This window comes from Lactuca virosa, chromosome 3 (genome assembly GCF_052849685.1).
Source record: "Lactuca virosa cultivar CGN04683 chromosome 3, Lactuca_virosa_CGN04683_v6, whole genome shotgun sequence".
In the NCBI taxonomy this organism is placed as follows: domain Eukaryota; kingdom Viridiplantae; phylum Streptophyta; class Magnoliopsida; order Asterales; family Asteraceae; genus Lactuca; species Lactuca virosa.
This window is the reverse complement of record NC_136428.1, coordinates 204,774,162-204,793,878: the sequence shown is the minus strand read 5'-3', so window position 1 is coordinate 204,793,878 and position 19,717 is coordinate 204,774,162. Positions and strand designations below refer to the sequence as shown.

The 19,717-nt window shown below is 38.8% G+C and overlaps 1 pseudogene across 1 annotated transcript; it reads left to right on the top strand.

The window, feature by feature from the left end:
* The first annotated feature begins 13,816 nt into the window (after positions 1-13,816).
* LOC145166917 (BTB/POZ domain-containing protein SR1IP1-like) lies at positions 13,817-17,126 on the top strand (annotated as a pseudogene). Its single transcript, XR_013740796.1, has 5 exons — positions 13,817-13,945; positions 14,057-14,126; positions 14,214-14,834; positions 15,294-15,785; positions 16,582-17,126. The product of XR_013740796.1 is annotated as a BTB/POZ domain-containing protein SR1IP1-like (transcript).
* Positions 17,127-19,717: the final 2,591 nt, after the last annotated feature.

Genomic DNA, 19,717 nt, shown 5'->3' with positions numbered 1-19,717 from the left:
TCTACTTCCGATGCAGATTCGTCTTTAAGTCAAGGAAAGCAAGAGGCTGGAGAGAAAGTGTCTGAAAGTAATGATTATTGTGTTTCAAATTCTAAATCTGATGTGTTAATTTCTGATGATTCTGTTAAGAGTGATGATATATCTGACACAAGCACATCCACTCCATCTACACCTGTCACACAATCTGATTCCTGCACTTGAACATGTGGGAACAACCAGAAACGAGGTAAGGGAACGCCACCAGGGGTAGGAAGAAACAACTACCCAGTGAAGAAAAAGACTTGCTTTCACTGTGGAACACCTGGACACATTGCTAGAAATTGTCCAAATTACGCATACGGTCCCTACTACACACAAGGCTGGCAAAATGCACCAAGAGGGAGATACTTCAAAAGAAACCCTTCGAGGCCACGTTCAAACAATGATAACTGGAATTCCAAGAAGGACAAGAATTCAACTCCCACGGCAAAGAATCCAACTCCCAAGAACCAGAAGGGAATGACATCCAAGAAGTCCAATCCAAGAGATACTCCAACGAAACCGAGACAGGCTAGGTCAAAGTCATCTCAACGGCCGACTTCAAGTTCAAAATCAAGTGCCAAGGCACCCATCGGATCGAACAAGAAATGGGTCAAACCCGACTACAGATGGGTTCCGAAGGTTTACTCTCCCAAATCTTCTAATGACTCTAATATTTCTTCATCTTCTATTTGTGATAAACATGATATGTCATGGGAGAGGGTACATTGCGTTGATGATAAAGGTCAGCACAGTTTCAAAATGGATTGGGTTCCAAAGACCAACTGATCCCACTCTGTGCTGGAGCAGGTATGGAGGCATATCATCAGACTTCGGTTTGTTGGTAGTGGCTGTTCCAGGCATATGATAGGAGGCAACTCTTAACTGTACAACATTCAGAATTTTGTTTGAGAGTATGTGTCCTTTGCGGGAAAGAAAGAAAGGAAGGGATCACTCATGGGGTTTGTGCTTAACAATGTGAAGAGTTTTCTGATCTGTTCTGAGATTATGCGTGCTGTTCTCAGACCTTCTGGATGCAAATTCAATCGGTGACTTACGGTTTGAGTTTTCTTCTCAATACTCCTGAGTTTTTCTTACATTGATTCGTTTTAAAGACAATTTTTTATTTTCTTATATGTCTGTTGGGAAGTGATATCAAGATAAAGTGATAACGGGCAGTCTAAACCAGTGTAAGGTACTGAATCTGAACTGTTTAGACTCTGTGTTCAATGTGTTGGTAGGCACGAAGGATTTGATAGTGTGGATTTAGATAGGATTGTTTGGACTGACCATACGACGCTCGGGTAGATTGAGCAGTGAGATAAACACGGGAACCCACGGGATACACTAAATTAATACGCATCTAGAACAATGGTTCGACTTTTCCTTGATGTACGGACTTATGTCCTTAATTCTGGTTCTGATAGGGCGACTTGGGGGTTCTGATAACGTAGGTCTGTAGGAAATTATTTTCTTGATTTCTATCTGTCAGTCATATGTTGCCTCCTTTGCGTGATTGGAATATATCCGACCTGGACTGCAACATATGCAACTCTATTTCTATGCATCTTCTTTATCTGTGCAATTCTTCCTATCTATTAGCCATATGCTGTCTCCTCTGCGTGATTGAAATGATCCAATCCGGAACACAACATATGTAACATTCTACCTCTCAATCCCTCTATCTTAGTTAGCCATATGTTGTCCCCTCTGCGTGATTGAAAGAGATCCGACCTGGGACACAACATATGTATCTATCTCTAATCTGTCTTCCTCCTTAATAATTGTTTACTCACCTAAAGTAAGGAATCCTTAGGAAGTTCTTGATAACCAGGGTATATCGGGAAGTGGGGAACACGTTCTAGTGCAACTACAATTGAACCATTTAAGAGGTTGTTTGTAGATCTCGCTGCTTAATTTAAGTGGACAACAATACCCGTGGTCGTCATCAGCTAATTTGAAAAATTTGTCGATATCCTTCGTGTTTAAGTGGACCACAATACCGACAATTGACCAGATCTATTCATGAAGGTGTAGGTACTGAAAAACAAAGTTAAGACTGTCTCACAACTTTGATCCCAAATATTTTTGTTTTTGTTAAATTTGTTCATAGTTTTCCTCTATGCACAAATTTAGGGGGAGAATTAAAAAAAACAATTCAAAAATCAAACAAAAATCAGAAAATTAAAAATCCAAAAATAGTGTTATTTCCGTTTTATTTATTGTTCAGAAAAATCAAAAATCCAAAAATATTGTGTGCTAACTTTGTTTTTAGTTTTGTTTTGTCTTGAATTCGAGATTTTTGAGCCAAAGCTTCATCCGTGATCATCGAAGAATTCTCATTCGAAGGAACAAGAAATGAAGACTATTCTTTCAACATTCAATCTTTCAACCCTAGAAGCAAGGTGAAGCTGCAATTGAAGATTATGTGACAGATTGCATTGAAGCCTCCTCAATCAGTCTGCTGTTATCTATGAACCTGCTAAAATGATCCAGAAGATTAGTTCTCTCTGATATTCTCTCTGACGATTCTCAAGCTGAAAGCATTATTTTTCAAGAATCTCTACAAGAAGCCTCTTCACCCAATGTGCATTCAATGTCAAATTCTGAAGAAAATCCCAACTGCTCAAGATGAAGTCATTCATTGAAGATTCATCAAGTTCATCTTGAAGCTGTGAAGAAATCAAAGATAAACGCTGAAGCCAAGCTCCAAATGAAGATTAACAAGAAAGGCCAACTACTTTTTTAGGGGGAGATTGTTGGGTCAATTAGAAAAGAAAGCTATAAACCAAGGGGGAGATTATTGGGTCAAAAATATGGTTTATACTTTACTTTTCTAGGAAAATGTATTTTTATGTCTAGGACCGTAAACAGCTTGGTCTTTATGGCTGTATATGTGTTTACGGCCGTGAACAGGTTTATGGCCGTGAACCAGTTCACGGCCCATGTCTCGTATATATAAGGTGAGGAGTGCATGTTAGAGTAGCGTACGGTCGAGAGGAGTTTAAGTGTGTGAAATCGAAGGTGTGATAGAGAGAGAAAGTTAGAGAGAAGAAGAGTGTGTGTGAGAGAATCCTATGTGTATGGAGCATCATTCTATTAATTGAATACATCATAGATTCATTTGTTCTTCTTCTGCTTCTCTTCTATTTAGATCTGGCATCATCCGTTTGATTGGGATTCCACACCATCAAACGAATATGATTGATACACAAGCAGATTTGGGACTTACAGTTGGTATTAGAGCTTGGATTGTATCAATCAATTTTTCCATATCTGGAGCGTATTTGATCTTATATTTGAAGGATTTTTGCGTTTTTGGATAGATCTTTGAAAATTAAGGGGGAGGTTTTTGGGTCAAAAATATGGTTTATACTTTACTTTTCTAGGAAAATGTATTTTTATGTCTATAACCATAAACAACTTGGTGTTTACGGCTGTATATGTGTTTACGGTTGTGTTACGGCCTTGAACAGGTTTACGGCCGTGAACCTGTTCATGGCCCATGTGTCATATATATAAGGTGAGGAGTGCATGTTAGAGAGCATATTGTAGAGAGAGAAAGTTAGAGAGAAGAGTGTGTGTGAGAGAATCCTATGTGTATGGAGCATCATTCTATTCATTGAATACATCATAGATTCATTGGTTCTTCTTTTGCTTCTCTTCTATTTAGATCTGGCATCATCCGTTTGATTGGGATTCCGCACCATCAAACGGATCTGATTGATACACAAGCAGATTTGGGACATACAGGCCAACAAGTGGGGATTAATATACTTAAATAGGGTGCAAAACCATGAAATTAGGGTTTCATTCTGGCAGACCTACTCGCCGAGTTGAGGGTCCTAACTCGTCGAGTAGATTGCTTAACACCCGTGTCCCTTCTAGTCTCTACTCGACGAGTTTAGGTCTACCAACTCGTCGAGTTGCTTTGTAAAACTGAGTGATTTAATAATTAATGCGTACCAGGAAACAAGCGTTACAATTCTCCCCCACTTGTCTTAGACTTCGTCCTCGAGGTCTGATGTGTTTGGAAATAACTCCGCTCCTAAGTCCACTCGGAACCCTTGCGGTGCTGACATTGCACCTTCACTAGATTAACCCTCTTGTTCCTTAACTCCTTCGTCTTCTTGTCTATAATAGCTACTGTTCTCTCGATGTAATTCAGGTTGTCATCAACCTGAATGTCCTCTAGAGATACAACTACCATGTCATCCACTAAGCACTTCCGTACATGGAAAGTGCTGTGGATCTGGCTGAGATCTGCTGGAAGATCCAATCGATACGCCACTTTGCCCACCTGGGCTATAACCCTGAAAGGACCGATGTATCTGGGGCCCAGCTTGCCCCGCTTCCTGAACCGGATGACACCTTTCCAAGGTGACACCTTTAGGAGGACCATGTCGCCCACCTGGAACTCCAAGTTTGAATGCCACTTGTCGGCATAGCTCTTCTGCCAACTCTGAGCAGTCTGGAGCCTGCTCCAGACCTGTTGGATCCTCTCAGTAGTCTTGAGTACTACTTCAGTACTCCCCATGACTCTCTGAACAACCTCGGCCCAACAGAATGGGGTCCTACATTTCCTCCCGTAGAGCATCTCAAAGGGAGGTCAGTGTATGTTGGCGTGGTAACTGTTGTTATATGAAAATTCCGCTAACAGAAGATACGTATCCCAACTGCCACCAAAGTCCCAAACATATGTGCGCAGCATGTCCTCGAGAGTCTGAATCGTCCTCTCGCTATGTCCATCCGTCTGAGGGTGGAAAGCGGTGTTGAAGTGGAGACGAGTACCCATATCATCGTCAAATCGCTTCCAAAATCTAGAAGTGAAACAGACATCTCGGTCTGACACCACCGAGACAGGCACTCCATGTCGTGCCACTATCTCACGCACGTAGATCTCGGCCAGCTTCTCGGTTGATATACTCTCCTGGATCGAGACAAAATGAGCATTCTTGGTCAACTGATCCACGATGACCCATATCGAATCTACTCCACGTGCGGTCCTGGGAAGCTTGGTGATGAAGTCCATAGTGATATCTTCCCATTTCCACACGGGAATGTCTAGCGGCTGCATCTTTCCATCTGGTCTCTGATGCTCGGCCTTGACCTTACTGCAGGTCAAACAATGCTCTACATACCATGCTACGTCCCTCTTCATGCAGGGCCACCAGTAATCAGGGCGAAGATCTTGATACATCTTCGTCGCCCCGGGATGGATGGAGAACCTCGACTTGTGGGCCTCATCCATCAGAACCTGTCGTACTCCGCCCCAGTACGGAACCCAGACCCTCCCATGCAGGGTCAACAACCCTCGGATGTCATAATCAAATGAGGCCACCCGGCCTATGATCCGCTCGCACTTCTGGGGCTCTTCTTTCAGGCCCTCAGCCTGCGCCTCTCTAATCCGCTCCAACAATGGAGTAATCACTGTCATCCTCAAACATATGTCTCAAATCGGGGCCTCCACTGCCTTGCGGCTCAGAGCATCGGCCACTATGTTGGCCTTGCCCGTGTGGTAAAGGATCTCACAGTCGTAATCCTTCACCACATCTAATTACCGACGTTGCCTCATGTTCAGATTCGGCTGATCCATGAGGTACCTCAAACTCTTGTGGTCCGTGTAAATGGTACAACGAACCCCATAGAGGTACTGCTGCCAAATCTTGAGGGTGAAAACCACAGCCCCCAGCTCTAAATCATGTGTCGGATAGTTAGCCTCGTGAGGCTTCAACTGCCTCGAAGCGTAAGTTATCACGTGACCTCGCTACATCAATACCACACCCATGCCCGTGCTCGAAGCGTCATAGTAAACCACAAAGTCATCGACGCCCTCCAGCAAATTCAGAATCAATACCTCACATAACCGTTGTCTAAGAGTCTCGAAGGCTTCCTGCTGCTCAGGCCCCCAACGGAATGTCACCGACTTCTTGGTCAGTCGGGTCAAAGGAACATCAATCTTGGGGAAATCCTGGATGAATCTCCGGTAATAACCCGCTAGACCAAGAAAACTTCGAATCTCAGTTGGAGACCTCGGAACCTCCCACTACCTCACGACCTCAATCTTGGCCGGATCGACCAGAATACCCTTCTGGTTGACAAGGTGCCCCATAAACAGAACCTCGCGCAACCAGAACTCACACTTGGAGAACTTTGCGAAAAGTCTCTCCCTCCTCAGATTCTCTAGCACCTCTCCCAGGTGCTCCTCATGCTGCTCCTGAGTCTTGGAATAAACCAAAATGTCATCAATGAAAACTATCACAGATCGGTCCAGCATCGGTCTGCACACGCAGTTCATGAGGTCCATGAACACGGCTGGAGCATTGGTGAGCCCAAACGGCATTACCATAAACTTATAGTGTCCATAGCGAGTCCTAAAAGCTGTCTTTTGGACATCCTCGTCCCTTACTCACATCTGGTGATATCCCAATCGCAGATCAATCTTGGAGAACCAAGATGCACCCTGTAGCTGGTCAAACAAATCATCAATCCTCGGGAGGGGATATCGATTCTTCACCATTACCTTATTCAGCTCCCGATAGTCTATGCACATCCGATGTGACCCGTCCTTCTTCTTCACAAACAGGATCGGGGCTCCCCATGGCGAACTACTCAGCCTGATAAATCCCTTGTCTAACAGCTCTTGCAGCTGCGTAGACAACTCCTGCATCTCGGTAGGATCCAACTGATATGGTGCTTGGCTATCGGAGCCGCACCAGGGACTAGGTCAATCCTGAACTCAACCTGTCTCTCCGGAGGTACCCCAGGCAGACCCTCCGGGAATACGTCCGGGTACTCTCGCATGACCGGTACATCATCCACTGTCGCCTTACCTTTATCCCGGGTATCCATAACATAGACGACATATCCTGAGCAACCCTGCTGAAGGTAGCGCCTCACTCTCGCTGCTGAACATACCGTCGGTCCACGCTGTGGCCTGTCGCCCTGGAGCACTAACCGTCCCCCACTAGGAGTCCGAAATCTCACTAACTGCTGCTCGCAGTCGATCACTGCCCCGTTGGGGCAACCAGTCCATACCCACTATAACCTTATTCCCACATAGGGGAATGGGGACCAAATCCACTGAAAACTGCTCGTCGAACAACTGTAGTATGCATCCCCGATGCACCCTCGCAACCTGAATGGTCCTATCATCTTCTATCTCCACATCAAGTAGACAGTCTAGCTCCCCCGGAGCTCCAACAAATCGCCTTCTAAGCGCAAGCGACACAAAAGATCGGGTTGCCCCCGAATCGAACTATACCAGGGCTGATATACCATTCACTAAGAACGATCCTATAATGAAACAAGTAAACATAAGTGATAATCAATACAAAATAAGGAGATAAGGAGAGAATACATACCCACCACAACATCAGAGGCCACACGTGCCTCCTCTGCAGTAAGCTCGAAAGCCCTGCTCCTCGCCGTAGGCGTCTCTTTCCGTCCCTAACGGCCATCTGTAATCCTCAATATGGCAGGAGCGGGTGCCGCCATCTGTCCTGCTGCTGCTAGACTCGAACACTGGGCCTTTTGTGGCCCCTCTGATTGCACTGAAAGAAAATCAGATCTGAAACTGCTGTGGTGGTGGTGGTAGCTGTACAATCCCTGCTCATGTGACCAGTTCGGCCGCACTTGAAGCAGCCCGAACTCCCCGCCCTGCATGCCCCCACGTGCATCTTGCCGCACTTGCCACACCGATTGCGACCCTACTGGCTCTTGGATTTGTGATCTGATACCTTGGGCTTCTTTCCTGAACTGCCTGTCTGAACCCCATTTGGTTTCCACTTCCTCTCCATCTCCAAATCCATCTCCCTTTCCCGAGCCCAAGCAATCATATCCTCCAGTGTCTTGCAGCTGGATCGGCTTACAAACTGGCGGATATCACTCCGCAACATCTCATGATATCAGGCCTTTTTCATCTCCTCGTCTGCCACATACTGCGGAACGAGAAAGGCCCTCTCCCTAAACTTGGCGGTGATCTCCGCCACTGTCTCAGTCGTCTGCTCGAGATCCTGGAACTCCCTAGTAAGCTGTTGCACCTCAATCACAGGTGCAAACTCGGCCCTGAACCTGGCCGAAAAATCACTCCAGGTCATAGCATCTAGAACCACATCATCCCTAATGGCTCGTCCGACCTCCTCCCACCAGTCACGTGCCCTGTCCTTCAGAAGACAGGATGCAAGTCGGACCTTGTCCCCTTCGGGACATCTGATCGTACGGAACACGTTGGCGACATCAGCCAACCATCTACTGCTAGCAATGGGGTCCCGAGCCCCATGATAGTCGGGAGCTCCACAAGCTATGAACTCCCTAAATGTCAGTGTGCGCGACCCCATCATGGCCGCCACCTCGGTGCGGAATGCACTCAGTCTCTCATCCAAAAGCTCAATAATGCCCTCCTTAATCGTACCGAAGATCACATGAGTCTGGTCTAAAATACCGCGCGTAATCTCAGACGAAATGAATTCTCTCGTCTGCTCATCTAGCTGCCTGACTCTAGAGCCCGAGCCTGATCCCTCTCCGGTGCCTGAAGTGCCCACTGGCCTAGTACGTAGCGTCACCATATTGAAAATACACCATAACAAACAACAGAAGACTCATTATAACTCGAGGGATCTCACACACTACAAGTTTCCTGGATTCATCTCAGCTTTCCTTAATTCGAGTACGGATCCTCTGCTTTCAGTTGTACAGGCCCATACTAACTTCCACATCTATTCGTACTTTCCTCAAGATCTGCCTCGACTCCACCAAGTCCCTTCTACTACTACTGATGTTCTCACGCTAATCTCATCCTAGGCTTGCCCTAGGGTAATCACCAACCCACTCTCCGCCATCAGCTGCATAAGAAGTCCCTTCTATCTCCCCCTAACTAGCTCGCAAATACCATTACATATCACTAAGACTAGATAATTCTTCGAATGTGAGCTCCTACCCTACAACAGTTAGACTCAAACGAGAGCTAAACCTAACCTTCTGAAATTATTTAATCCTCGCAGTTAGACTCAAACTAGTTAGTTAAAGATAACTAGAACTCCTAAAATCACAAAGCAAGCAACATTCGAGCATTGAGTACACATAATCAAGCATATCCTACTCAGGCTATCATATTACTGACTAATCATTACTGGCATACAGTTCAATAAGCTCATACAACAGGCATATAAGGCATCCTTCCTAGATCCTTCGCCTTAAACTAGCATGCAGTTATCATATACATATAAGAGGCATACAAGGCATCCTTCCTAGATCCTTAGCCCTAATCTAGCATGCTGTTCTCATAATCATATCATAACATAAACTTGTATGGGTAATTTGGGAGTACTTACTTGAGCTCGACTGATTGCATGCACCACACCCTTTTCTCTTTTTCAAAGTTCTTTTCTCTTTTCAAAATTCTTTTCTTTTTCTCAAAGTTCTTTTTATACAAATGATTTTTCTTTTGAAAATTTTCATACCAAGTCCTCAGTTTGAGTTCAGACAAACCCGAGAGTGTACCTGAATCCCTCAAACCAAGGCTCTGATACCAACTTGAAACATCCCAATACAACCCGAAAATTTCGATTTAATTCATTAATAAAACCATAAGTATCATCGATCATAATAAAAGTTATAAATCGTGTATCTCAAAAATATTATAACAACTGTCAATGTGTCAAAATCAAATGTCAAAACATCAGAGTAAATCCTCTCAGGCTAAAAGCTGTGGTGTGTGCCATGCAGTCATCCCGAGCTCTTCCCCTTACCAGTGGAAGTACCTGAAACCAAAATTGAAAACTGTAAGCACGAAGCTTAGTGAGTTTCCCCAAACTACCACATACCATACACATAATCACATAATCGCATTCATTGGGCCCCGCCTTGCTACATCGGGCAATGCCCGACATCGGCTTGTCCGACATCGGGCCTCGCCCGACATCAGACCACATATGGCATCGGGGCCCGCCCGGTATCGAGCCAAGCTCGACATACATATGAGCATAACTACTAATACACATAATATAAGAAAGAGCACTTAACTATAGACATATAGACATTCCTCGGGCCCCGCCCGATATCGGACCGAAATCCAGAAACATACAAACATTCCTCGGGAACCGCCCTGACATCGGACCGTAGTCCGAAGACATGCAATCACATACACATGAAAGAATCACAAAGACATCGAGCATACTAACATCCTTCGGGTACCGTCCTGACATCGGATCGAAATCCGGAAAAACATATAAACCTACATCGGGCCCCGCCCGACATCAGATCTTAATCCGGAACACACTAACATACATAAACGGGCCGGCGTTGGTGCCTTAGACCCGTACCTTCTGGAGGAAAACTCACTTCTCAAGCTGGTTGTTGAAATCTCGTGTGAGGAATCTGTGATGGCTTCTCCAACGACTCCCCAACTATCATTATCACAATAATCACTTAGTCAAAACCTGATAAACCTTTTAAGGGTAAAATGACCGTTTTACCCCTGGTCAAAATCAACATTCTGGCTGACTCAACTCGCCGAGTTGACCTATCAACTCGCCGAGTTGACCTATCAACTCGTCGAGTTCTATAACTCAAAATTCCTGGATTCACGATCCAACTCGCCGAGTCATCCCCCTGACTCATCGAGTTTTATCCGGTACAGGATCGGGACAACACGATTCAACTCGTCGAGTTCCTCTATGGACTCGATGAGTTCTTCAGTCTGTTGGGGCTACCAACTCGTCGACTTGCTTTGTAAAAATGAGTGATTTAATAATTAATGCGTACCAGGAACCAGACGTTACAGGTTATAAATTTGATATTGTTTTGTCATGATAAATTGTTATATTGTGCAAAGTATTATGATGTTATTGATAGAACATGACATATGTATTTGATTGAATCTCCAAAAGAAATGTGGTGATCATGGATACATTGAATGTAATTGCATAAAGTAGTATCCAAACAATTACGATATCCCAAGAACGAGATAAGGGACGTCTCTACCAGGATCATATATCCCTTCATGAGATAGATGTAGAGGGATACCTTAATGGGCTAATTTTTTCTTTCTATTTGGGTAAAGGTTGATAAGGTGTTATTTCTAGGATTAAACCCTAAGGTTTGGATCAGTATGTGACCGAAGGAACATATGGCAATACGTTAGCGTGATACTAGAAGGCTCGTAAGGTTTATTTCAATAGTAATCATGAACGACATACAAGTTACATTGTGTGAAGTATGATGACATGAAATAGTTTTATTAAGTGGTGATAATGATTTGATCAGTATAGTATATCTCGGAAGAAGTTTATGCGAACTTGACTATACGTTACAAGAAGGCCCGTAAGGTTTAATATTATGTATAGGTATGCAATTTGTTAAATCATACAAAACATGTGGAAATTAAAGGCTTTATTAAATGTTTGATAATGATTTTCTGTCTAAACTCATATAGTTCACGAGTCACTATCGTCTTATGAATGCTTTGTTTAAATGTCATGTATTCCAGGTTCAAATACAAAGAACCAGAAGATTGTGATTGTATTGATAACAATGAACTTTTGGAGTATAGAAGCTCGATATGGTTTCTGTAATGTATGTAAATTCACTGCTTTACTATGGTTTTGTGTGTTATCAGTAGTACATAAGTAGATATGTTTTGAAACAAAAAGTAAACAGTTTTGGTTTTTGTTGGATCATGTTTTGATAACTTTGATTAAAATTATAAAATATTTTCAAAAGCATAATATTTTTATTATGAAAAGGGATGAGTGTTATAATTTTGTAATATATATTTTACAAAGTTTTTACAACAACAAATATATATATATATATATATATATATATATATATATATATATATATATATATATATATATATATATATATATATATATATATATATATATATATATATATATATATATATATAGATCCGGTAAGAAGGAAATTTTTGGTAGGAAGGTAAGAAGTTTTTTTCTATATATTTTTTTGACGAACAAAATAAATGACTAGATGATTCATTTGTAAGATGATTCACAAGAAAAAATTCCCAAAAAAACATCTTTATTATTCATTTTTAAGTAAATTAAGAAAAAATTCACTTTTATGACAATTTTAGTGAATAACAACAAAATCATTGTATAAATGAATCATTGAGATGTTTTTTGAGAATTTTTTCTTGTGAATCATCTTACAAATGAATCATCTAATGATTCATTTTGTTTGTTCGTGAAAAAAATATATAGAAAAAAAACTTCTTATCTTCCTACCAAAAATTTCCTTCTTATTTGATCTTAACTCTATATATATATATATATATATATATATATATATATATATATATATATATATATATATATATATATACACACACACGTTAAGAAAATAATAAGTTGAATGGAGTTTTTTTTTTTTTTTTTGACAATCTATAAAGTTATATAAAAAGAAAAAATATCAAAGAATACATTGTTTTGATTTAAAAAAATTGTGGAGTTGTAAAAAAGCATTGTTTGCATCATTCATTTAAACTATTTTGTTGTTAAAAATAAAATTGGATTGTAGATGGTCTAGTACAAGTATATCAAAACTTCTTTTCTTAAAATATAGTTTTTAGGGTTTTTTTTTTCTTCAAAAAAGTAGGCACAAAATGTTGTTTCATAATCTATAAAACAGTTTTTAAATAATTAATTGAGACAAAAGAATGATCAAAACAATATTAACTTAAACATCACACATCCATACGTGTCTCCAATTGAGTTTGGAAGATGTTGTTTTACATTGATTGTGACCTTTCAGGGGCTTCTCATGAGTTACAAGAATGGGCCATCGATAATTGATTATAATTGTTTTGCGAAATGAATAATTTAAATGTTATTTAGGTAAAACATCACATTTTAAATAAAAATAATATTGGCTAAGATTAATTTGTGAATAAAATCGTTACATATTAATAGTTTATCATGTTTTGGTATGTAAGCAATTAAAATCTGTTATGAAAATTTTTACATTTACTTTTCTGTGTTATTTACGAATCATTGTCGGCACACAAGCAATTATGAGAACCATAATTTATTATTTTAAATATTAAATATATAAATTTATTTATTTATTTATATTTATAAGTAATTAAATATGCATGATCAGTCAACATTAGGAAGCGATCCTTTGAAATATGTGATGTGAACTATACGTACCTGCGAAGGAGCCCATCTTCATCATGCATGCAGGCATCTTTAATGTCACATGAGCATGTTTTACATCACGATATCGACTGATCATTTGGTTAAATTAATACTACTATTCAATCATAAATTTTAACAATATTATCTTTGAGAAGATGAGTCTTGGCTACGTAATTTGTACGGATGTTTGTAACTTGTAAGGATTGGATTTAATTACAACTGTTCAGCAGTGTCGCAGTGAGTTGTTCATCTCAATTTGGAAAAAACTCACAGCCTAACAACGTATTCAATGAAATGTTACAATTACCAGTAGAGGAAAGCATCCAATCTTTGGCCAATTATTATCGACCCATTTGCACCCCATCACCACACATTGACAAAACGACTGTCTTTTCCCTCAGATTAATTACCTTCTAATTCACTCTAGAGTCCCCTCTATATCTACGGAAAGACTGTTTTATCCCCATGTCTTGATCCTTTCGAGCTAAATTCCTATACCCATTTTCGGTATTTCCTGACTGCTTGTGTATCAAGAATATAATTGTAGGGCCATGGTAAAAAAATTTCATTTTTCTGTGGATCACTTAATTTATTTTTCTATATATTGCAGTGTGGATCATGTTTAATTAAATCAAGAATGTTCAATCATTGTCATGCACGGTGGATGTTCAAGAAAACGGAGCTCCAATGCCCACACCCCCTGACATGATGCATGCTAAGAAAAAAGAGCTCATGAGTAATGCCATGAAGAGAACTACTGAATGGTTTGCTTTCATTCTCTCCTTTACGATTTTTCATTTTCATTGTGTACTTAATGAGTTAAAGTTCCAGAAAAGATGTTTCAAGACATTCATCTTTTTAATAAACTTTTGCAGGATTTCCTCCCAGGACATCCCTAGTGATGTTACAATCAACGTAAGAGGCGTTTCTTTTTCATTACACAAGGTAAAGTCCATGTCATTTTGAAATTATTTGATGATTAAAGATTGAAAGTAAAGTTCTAATCTTTTTTTTTTCTATTGAACAATGCAGTTTCCATTAATGTCAAAATCTGGTTACATGAGGAAACTTATGTCAAACTTTAAAGAGAGTGATCACAATCACATAATCGAAATCAATGATATCCCAGGTGGGCCCCAAGGATTCGAACTCGCAGCAAAGTTTTGTTATGGAATAAACTTCGAATTAACAATTGAAAACATTGCAATGGCAAGATGTGTGGCTGAGTTTCTTGAAATGACAGAAAACTATGCAATTGGAAACTTAATAGCAAGAACCGAGGCATATATAAACGAAGTGGGACTTAAATCATTGACTTCTGCTGTTTCCATTTTACAATCATCAGAAACCCTCTTGCCAATTTCTGAAAATGTTAAACTTGTCACTCGTTGTGTAGACAGTATCGCGTTCATAGTCATGAAAGAATGCGAGTTCTCTATGTCAGCAAGTGGAGGATGTAGTAGTGATGGATTGGATTCTTCATCTTCTTCATTTTGTCATCTAAAAGTTGTTGATTGGTGGGCTGAAGATTTGATTGTTCTAAAAATTCATACCTTTCAAAGGGTTCTCCTTGCAATGATTTCAAGGGGTTTCAATAAGTGTGCATTTGGTCCGATTCTAACACTTTATGCCCAAAAGTGTCTCCAAGATTTGGTAAGATTTGTTATATATTCTTATTTCCCACATATTTTTATGAAACACAAAGTGAAATACATAGTGCACAACTAATTTCGGTTAGAATAACAAAAAAAATGATCACCTTGTTGGTTATAACACACAATAGCCACCCATTTCGGAAAATAGATTATTCGATTTGCGAAATTTCTTTATATCTTTTATTTTAATGCAAAATGACATATATCATCATTTTGCTAAATATGATCATTCAGAAAGCCATTTTGTAAATTTCAAAATGCATTTTGCGAAATGGGGTGGTTATTTTGTGTAATATGTGAAAAAATGTGGTCATTTGGTTATTATTCACTTCCTATTTTGGTCATTTTTGTAATTAACCCATAAAATTAAGTTAGTGAAGTGTTTAAGCACCAAAAAACAATGCAACATTTGAATTCATTCCAAATGATCTCTTCATATCTTCTATCAATCATGCAGGAGATATTACCAATCGGCAAGAACAAAAGTGACCCAAATCAAGAAAACGAGAAAAGGGTAGTTTTGGAAACAATAGTTAGTCTCTTACCAAGAGAAAAAAATGCCGTTTCAGTCAATTTTCTTTCAATGCTACTTCGATCTTCAATACACCTTGAAACAACAATGGCATGTAGGCTTGATTTGGAGAAAAGAATAGGGTTACAACTTGAACAAGCTGTATTGGATGACATATTGATTCCTTCTTTTCGGTTTGATGGTGACACGTTGTTTGATGTTGACACTGTTCAACGAATCTTGATGAATTATAATGATGTTGAGGGTACTTGTGATGATATTCAGAAGATTAGGAAGCTCATGGAGAGTTATTTTGCTGAAATTGCTTCGGATTGTAACTTTTCGGTGTCAAAATTTGTAAATCTTGTTGAATGTTTACCGAAGCAAGAATGGGGAATAGAGGATGGAATCTATAGAGCTATTGACATCTACTTGAAGGTACATTTTCTTTTCACTAAATTTTCCATATGGAATAAAGATTAGTGATTGTGATCAAGAATTACATGGATATAAAGTGAGGATTATGAGTCACTTTATGACAAAATGGGAGAAGGAATTGAATGGTGCATTCCATTGTAATGAAAAAAAAAAAAAATACTGGATGATGGAATAGAAATGGACCAGTCCTCAAGATTTTTTTTTTCTTCCACTTTGTTAATTTTCATTGTTCAGAGAGGGGCGAAAAAGTATAATATAGCCCTTTTTTTTTATAAACTTTTTACCGACAATCTATTTTAGGATTTGGGGAAATGACACAAATGTCCTACAAAGTTTCTAGGGTTGGTCGATTTACCTTAGAAACTTTGTAGGGTATTTGTGTCATTTACCTTAGGAATTTTATCATTTTTAATTAAATTATAATTTTATTTTCTGAAAATAACTATAACTTTTTTTTATTATAATTTTATATGCATTTTAATGAGATTTTATTATATTTAATTATTTTTTGTTCTGTAAATAATAAATTCTTTATATATATATATATATATATATATATATATATATAATTGTCAAAACTTAAAACTATTCGTTTTATTTACATATAATACGTAGTATAAAATTGTGTTATTAAAATCAGTATATTTTTTTAGACAAACAAAACATGATTACGGAATGTAATGACTCGGTTCATTACCTTCATCATTCCATTTGTTTATAATTTCATCTCATTCAACCAAACAAACCCTTTAAGTCGTGGGCTAATAGTAATTTATATTTGATTTGAATCTTGCAGGCTCACCCGCTTTTAGGTGACACTGAAAGAAAGAAGCTTTGCAATTTGATAAACTTTCAAAAGCTAACCCAAGAAACGCTTGCCCATGCTGCCCGAAATGACCGACTTTCTGCTGAAACGGTAGTTCAAGTTCTTTACCATGAACAACAACAATTAAAAGATAAGGTAGATGATGCTGGATCTGGAGTTCTAAACCCATTACCAGATGATCTTTCAAGTTTAGAAAAAGAAAACCAAGATCTTAAATTCGAGCTTTTGAAAGTGAAAATGAAATTAAAAGAGATGAAAATATCACATTGTGATAAATCACCATTGATTCGAAGATCATTCATGAACACCATATCAAAAAGGCTTGTGAAATTTACTCCGTTTTTGAGGGCTGATCATGGTGTTTCACCTTCTGTTACTAAAAGCACGAATAAGCTAAGTAAAGACAGAAGGCATTCTATTTCTTGAAAATCTTGATATATATACATATATTTTGAATGTAAATTTTGTATCATGTTTGAATATATGAAATAAAAAGTAAGTTTATAAGATGATTATTTTAGAATATAAATAAATTACTTTGATTCTTTAACTATAAATACGATAGGTATATATAGGTTTTTGTTAACAGCCAAATACTTATATGTTTGAATTAAAGTGAATTCTTATTTGAAATAATGTATTTTTATAGTTAAGTAACTTATTTCTTTTAAAAAACATCGTTGTTTGATTTTGATCCCGAAGAAATAGGGTGCATTATTTTGGATATAGTGGCAGACAAAATATTGAAGGGACCCTTTATTGGAGATGTGGATACAAAATTACAAATGTAGACTTGACGAGCAACGTTTCAAGAATCTTCAAAGGAAAGTAGGTGGAGGTAGGGTAAGGTAAGGGTAATGTATTTTTTATATAGCTAAATATATGTTTTTGATTTTTGTTCGTATTAGATATACATTTGTCATTATAGGTGATATATGAACATTGATATTACGAAAATATGTAGCAACGGACCAGGGAGAATTTTTAAAGTTGAACTCCATCAAATCTGATATCAGTCACAGCAAACCATCCGCCATAGCTTTGGGAAGTTATGTATTCGAGGGGATCATATGGGAGAATAAAAGTTCTAGAGTTACGAAGATCATCTAGGGGTGGGTGGGGGTGGGTTTGGGGGGGGGGGGATTGTAGTCTTATAAGGGAGAGAGCTATGTTCGGAGATGATGGCTGTTTTCGAGGCTTGCCTCTTTTGTACTGCTGGATGCACCGTCAAAATGGAAGAAGTGCATTATAGTACCGAATTAGAGTTCATCGAATGTTGGTATACTGCCACACTAAAAAATCACAATAATTTGAAATTTTCAAAAAAATCAACTATTCATTATCATTGTTTACAAAATAGTCATTGTTTCAAATGTATTATTTCAAATCAACGTTTTCCCCAAGATCCAGTGACAAGAAGCTGTGCACGATCACGCCTTCACCTTCTCACGATCCTCGGAAGTACCTGGAACCATAAACTAAACTATAAGCCAAAACTTAGTGAGTTCTCCCAAAGTACCACCATACAAACATATAATCAAATAGATAACGAGTCCACAACCTCCTGGTTGGATTACCCCTGGCTTGCCTCTTTTGTATTGCTGGATGCACCGTCAAAATGGAAGAAGTGCATTATAGTACCGAATTAGAGTTCATCGAATGTTGGTATACTGCCACACTAAAAAATCACAATAATTTGAAATTTTCAAAAAAATCAACTATTCATTATCATTGTTTACAAAATAGTCATTGTTTCACATGTATTATTTCAAATCAACGTTTTCCCCAAGATCCAGTGACAAGAAGTTGTGCACGATCACGCCTTCACCTTCTCACGATCACCGGAAGTACCTGGAACCATAAACTAAAACTATAAGCCAAAACTTAGTGAGTTCCCCCAAAGTACCACCATACAAACATATAATCAAATAGATAACGAGTCCACAACCTCCTGGTTGGATTACCCCTGGCCCACAACCTAACGGTTGGAATGCCCTGACCCACAACCTTACGGTTGGAATGCCCAAAACATAACGGGTCCACATCCTCCTGGTTGGATTACTCCCGACCCATAACTTTCGAGTTGGAATGCCCCGGCCCACAACCTTGCGGTTGGAATGTCCCGGTTTGTTGACTTACAACACAAGGCAGTACAGTCTCAACCCTACCATACCATGTCGACATGCACATAATAAATAACATATATCCAACAACAGATAATCATATAACCAGTTAACCGACTAGAAGGCAGATCTACAGATTACGATTATATGGAAACATCCTATTGTTGGATTAGGTGTCTAAGCCCATAACTATAATTGGTATAAACTTGAATTGATAGTGGCACAATTCTTTTGGGTTGCCCTCAAACCTAGCAATTGGACAAGATGATTTTTGGAGAGAGATGTTGATTTATTATTTGATTAATAAATTGAAATAAATAATTTATTAATATATTATGAAAATAATATATTAATTAGAAATAGTAATATTTAATTAATAATTAATCAGAAATTAATTGGAATTACTTTTAGGATTAATATAATTAATTAAAAGTACATGGGTTAAAGTGTAATTGCTCAATAGTTGAACAAGAGGCACTCTAGATCCTTCCAAGAGGCTTGTACGGTTTTTAGGAGGCCTTTAGGGTTGCAGACTTATCCTTGTAGGATAAGTAGGAAGCTACATAATTACTAATTCAAGATAATATTATTATATTGGTATTGGGCTAATCTAAGGTTTCAAGTTGTACTATATAAGGAACCTAACCCCTAGAAATTTCGGACACTCATACTTTTAGACAACGAGGTCGAAATTATTTCCTCCCCCCTCCTCTCTCCATAATATCCTTCTTGCTTGTGTTGGGTGTGAACCATTAGAGACACGACGCTTGTGGCGCTTGCTTCCAAAAGACCAACAAGAGGAATTTTAGTTGTTTACTATAACAACTAAAAGCTATGTAACCACAAACCCTTTTCTTTAGTAATTTCGAAAATTACCTAGGGTTGCTAGGGTTATTATTTTGATGTTCTTAGTTATAGGTTCAATAGTGAAAACATAGATCTTGTTTTAGGTTGCATGCACACTTCAGAGTTTTGAGTTTTGT